The following is a 5920-nucleotide window of genomic DNA, read 5'->3' on the forward strand; positions in this document are numbered from 1 at the left end:
TTTCCCTCCGCAAGATTTCCAGACGACTTTCGTGTTTCTCAAATTATGGAATAATATCATTACATCCTGCCGTAACTAAGGATCAGGATAAAGTCCATCTATCTTTCTCTCCCTCTCTCTTTTTCTCTCCCTCTCTCTCTCTTTCTCTCTGGAGAATGACTCGCGCACTCGAGTTCATCGACGGAAATACATCGCACTAGTCAGAATGCCTTTCCTACGTTCACCTAAGTAACATACATCATCTATACACCTATATACATATTACAGTAAAGCACATTAAAAGGACATAGCCGAGCGATTCATCTTTTACGTATTCGAACGGAGGAGTAAAGTCGTCATTAATCAATTTCAATTTCACTTTTACTTTTCAATTTCTTTTTCGATTCAATCTGACTTTTATTTCACTCGATCTTTTGACTCGATTCGAGTCAATCGCGAATCTTTTAAAAATACTTTTACATTAATGACTTTCGTAAATCCGTTGTAGGGACCAACGAATCTCTTGCCAACTCGACCATGATACAATAAGAAATAAGGTGTCTTGCTTTCGAGATGCACAGTTGATGAGCAATCAAAAAATTAGTCCAAAATTATATTTAATTAATGAAAAATTATATTTTCGTCATTATATGCACAATGAAACACCTTGTATTCTTACGTCATGAACTCGACGATCCATCGCCGCGGATTTTCAGAGCTAATCGTCAAAAAGACACGCGCTGGAGGCCGCCGGTCGGTTTGTTTTCTGCCTTGAACCGTGACAGTGTGATAAAAACGACGGCCGTTAATTGGTCCGCGCGTGCACGCGGGACCGTGCACGGATTTACGTAATACGTGAATTTGTGAGAGACTCGCGCATATAAATAGTTTATACTCACTGACGTCGCGATAACGCGAATGTACGGCTAAGCGCGTGGCGTCACGTCGCGTCGCGACGCGCCGACTCTAATCGTCGAGATCTGCTCTTTACCCGTTTCGCTATATGTCAAACGGAAAATTTTCTTCGTGGTATTACTATTTAATTGGTGATATTACTACTCCAGCTTCGGTTTAGGACTGTGCGAACTGGAAACTATATTCTCTAAATTCTTTGGTATGGAATCTCACTCTGAAGAGTGAAAAATTGTGCCGGTCTTAAAAAAGAGTGGCTCAATCTTTAAGAGTGAGATTTCACTCTTCAGAGTGACAATTCACTCCAAAAAGTTTAGAGTATAAATTCACAAGAAATTTTATTTGAAATATGTTGTTGAACACGAAGAACCGCCTTGGCCGAACATGGTGTTTTTCACTCAAGGGAAGATTTTTTCTTCCCTTTTTTTCATCGGAAGAAACATCATGGAATCTTTACAGAAATCTAATTTTGGCCAATGTATTATTAATAAATAGTAATTATTTATTTGAAGTACCTACTAAAAATACTTGACATGTTTTTAATATTTAAAATAAATAATTAATTAATTACTATCTTTCAGTATTGGCTAGTGTTAGATTTCTGTAAGGCTATCGTGATGATTTTTTCCGATGTAAAAAAAAAAGGAAAAGAAAATCTTCCTTTATTTTTCGTCTTTTATAATATTTATCTTTGCGCGATGCTAATTATTTACTTATTTCAATTAAAATCGCATCAAGACTATGCAATGTTGTCAACAATTTATTCATTCGCCAAATTTAAATTCTTGTCTTGTTTTTAATTTCGATATCAATATTCTTTTATTAATGTATGAATTTCCGCTTTTCAACGCTATTTCTGGAAGAAACCGAGACGTGATCCACGCTTTTTCTGCAAATCTCGAGACTTCTCTGCGACGCATGCTTCCAGATAAGCATCTTTATTGCGCATTGGCGTAGAACTCTGAATAATTTAACAAGCTCAAATTCTCATCAGAGAAAAATTGTCGAAATGCTTGCTGAGCCCGATTTTTCTACGATACTGAGAACGAAGAATAATTCACTTCATAAGTTTAGTTCCCTGAAATCTGTATTTTTCGTACTTACACTCACATTTAACGGGAGATCTTATTTAATTAATCACTGTACGCTAATTATTTATATAATTTATGTTTCTCTTTTATGGCAATAGAAGAGAAACTTATTATTATATTATCTCTTATTACCATATTTACAGTTCACATATTTTCCATCTTTTAAATTTATTTACAATTTTTCAATATATTAACATCTTTTTAATAGGATGCTTAATTGAATATCAAATTATTAAATTGCTTGTTAATTTAATTTGTGATATTAGTATATTACTATGGTAGTTTAATTGCGTTTATAAATCCGAAGAACCAATTCGGCACTCAGTTCAAATAACTACATATGTGATATATAAATTCACATGGAAATTATTTAAACATCTAAGCTTCGACCAGTTTTGACCGTTATAGGCTTTAAATTCTTATTTGTTGTGTACTCATATACATCGTCTTAATAAATCGTTTATTATTGCTCTCCTTCTTTCTTCAATGAAGATATCTGCACTTGCATGCTATTAATTGTAAAAGATGCGCTAAGTGGGAGTTCAACCATAGAAGTTCAACCATTATATTAATCTTTTAATTTTCTTTCCTTCTGAGAAAGAATGAAAGACTCGCGATGCTACTCGCTCAATCACGTTGGATCGTAAAGTTGTTCGATCGTAAACGCTCAAGTGTATGTGGTGACATCACCTGACAGGTTACACCTGCGTGGTGCGGAGTGGTCATCGTGCATTCCATGGGATCGTGAACCATGATAGTCCGCACATTTCCAATTGAAAGACCTCTAAGAACGTGACTTCTTAAGAAGAAAAAAAGAAGTCGATCTTCGTACAATTTTTGTGACAGCCTTTCTCTTTTTTTTTGTTATGTTTATATTTCTTTTGAAATGTTACGTAATTTTAAATCTCGCAAAATTTATACTACAAATACTGAGAAGAAAGAAAAGAATAGAGAGAGAGAGAGAGAGAGAGAGAGAAAGAGAATAGTAATAATTAAATTTGGAAAAAATTTTCTTATTTCGCAAACAATAATTCTTTCTGGATATATTTTTTAATATATCTGAATTTATTTTAATATGAATTAATTTGATTTCATTAATATAAATCTTAACGTTGATTACAATTTTAATTAAACGAGAAGAGCCTCTCAGACAACATAAAGTATCAAAATTTGAGACATAAGACGTCTTTGACGTCTAAAAGATATCTTAAAGATATCTTATGTCTTAACTTTATCTAGGCTGATTCGATCAAAGGTCTTTGACCGACTAAAGCTCTTCTCGTTTAATTGTATTAGTTATGTATCGTTAATTTTCTTGTTATTATAGATTTATCTTATCTTAAACTTTCATAATTCTTTTCCAACTACTGAGTTCTATCGAATTGGAAATTCAATGCAGACTTAAGATTATATTCGAAGACAAAACTGCGATTTCTCGGATTAAAAATTGACCTATGACAACAGCGAAAGATTTCCAGAAGAAATTGGTCGATTCGATATCGTCGGGTCGTGTCATTCGAAGACGATCATCAAAAGCGAGCGATGCGTCCGGATGAAGTCTTCATCGGCCATAAACATGTTAGATAAGGTCGGTGGGACTTTCGTCCGTTTGCAGGACTCGTCAAACGACTGTCAAAATCCCAACTCGACACGATTTCAGACCAACGCATCCAATTTTTGACCAACGAGAAATTATTTTTAATCGAAACTTACACAAAAGAAGAAGCAAATCTCCAAATATTGTAAAGTAGATTTGTTATAAGAAATGAAACAAAATGATGAGACAAAATAATAAGTGGGACCAATCATTATGATGTAAAAAACAAGTGTAACATCTATCTCACTTTAAGTGTAATATCTATCTCACTTTAAGTTTCAAAAGTGTATACTAATTCCAAAAGTACACTAGTTCAGTCACAAAAAATAGATCTTTGATGTAAAAGAAGTGCAGCATACTGGAACAGCTAATCAAAAGATCCAAATGCACTTTCCTACTCTCTAAATTCTTTGAAGTAGAATCTCGCTTTAAAGAATGAAAATTGAGCCAATCTTGAAAAAGAGTTTCAATATCTTTATAAGTGAGATTTTACTTTTCAGAGTGACCATTCACTCTAAAAGTTTTAGAGAGTACAAGTGTGCATATATAAATAGCGGTATACTGCCCTATTTGGAACAGCCAATCAAATTTGGGCCCAAATGCTCTTCCCTAAAAAGTTGCAGAGGCCCCCATTCTTAAAAATATCACACGAAAATGAAAAAGTACAATAGTATTCGTTGCGTGTATATTATAGATTTCCCTAGCATTTTCCCTATATTTTCGTATGCAATATTTTTCACGAATAAAGTAAATTCTTTTATTGTGCATGGAAGGGTTACATGCCCTTATTAAACAACGCACAAAGAAATATATACAGTGAAAGCAAAATATATTTGTACAAGGAAATTTTTTATAAAAAAAGTCTTATTTTTAGAAAATATACATTAATTAGCAATTTTATACAATGAATACATTCTGTTCTAACATAAACGAGCTTCGCATGTATTATTGATTTTAGAAATTAAATTTCTACGAATACCTTTTGAGCATCCAAACAATACAATTTTTAATTTTCGCTTTCTTTTGCTATATTTTCTATAATTAATACATCTTTATAGTATATACCCTATCTGCACTATACGTAATAGAAACGTACTATTTTGACCGCAAAGTCGCAGAAAAAATATGTAACTTTTTTTCTCTTGCACATCGCAATGACGTGCGTAGAAATGCTATTTTGGTGGTAAAATTTTGGTGGAAAATATGTAACTTTTTTTGCACGTCGCATAGACGTGCATAGAGAATATAATGTACAGTTGGCAAAATTGATTCTCGAAGAATCTATGACGGTGCGGAAATATAGGAGTCAGATTGGATTGAGTGTACAAACGGCAGTGTACAATTAAAAAGTAATTGTTTTTTATTCTTTTATAATTATAATTTTTGGTTTTTTTTTTCTCTACGCATAATATTCTTTTCCACTATTTTCAAACTGAATAATACTAATCGATAGAAAATTTGTTGAGGATCCTAACCATATTTGCTACAAACGGTTTTCAATATTTCGATCAAAAACTTCATATATGACATGATCATAGATGAAGCCTATTGGATAAAATATCAGGTTAAGCCTAACCATAAGTTAACTTAACCAGATAATGAAAAACGATAATGAAAAACCGAGTCTTAAGTAGCAAATAGATGCTCAACACGTTGCATAAAATCACAAAATCACAAAAATTTGACTGTTAGTCACGTGCCAACAACGTGTCTATTATGTTTCGAGAAGTCGCTGCGACGTAACGTGTGACGAGTTGGCACGTCATAAAGACGTCTTTGTCACGTATTGTGCAGGCAAGGTATAATTTTAAGGAACACATTATAGTCTATTTTATTCTTTAAAAATAAATTATTAATTATCCAACAAGAAATGATCGTCAATTAAACGTGGAATCTACATCAAATTGGTGTTGAAATCATCGTATCGATATCGATTCGACATCAGTTCGATGATTCATTTCTCGCTTGATAACATTTACTTTTTAAAAATAAAGTCTTTTAAAAAATATTTTCTCTGTACGAATACTTTTTGCACTCACTGTATGCACAAGCTCCTTATCGCTCCTTATTATGTTCTTTTTCGTGTGTTATATGTCTTACGGATGATATAAGACGACATAAGAAATTACGGCGATGTTTGTGTAACACTCAAAAAAATGATCTTGCAGTTACAGCGAAAATTATCTAAATACACACTGAGAGAAATGATTTTGTTATAGGAATAAATCAAGGGACAGCAAATGTGATATTTGTTTAAAAAACGATCGATTTGTTACGCTTGCAAATTAATTCGTCAATGTAACAAATAATCAATAGTATCGCTAACAAATAAGAGGCTCAT

This window comes from Trachymyrmex cornetzi, unplaced genomic scaffold, assembly GCF_001594075.2.
Source record: "Trachymyrmex cornetzi isolate Tcor2-1 unplaced genomic scaffold, Tcor1.1 scaffold21, whole genome shotgun sequence".
Classification (NCBI taxonomy): domain Eukaryota; kingdom Metazoa; phylum Arthropoda; class Insecta; order Hymenoptera; family Formicidae; genus Trachymyrmex; species Trachymyrmex cornetzi.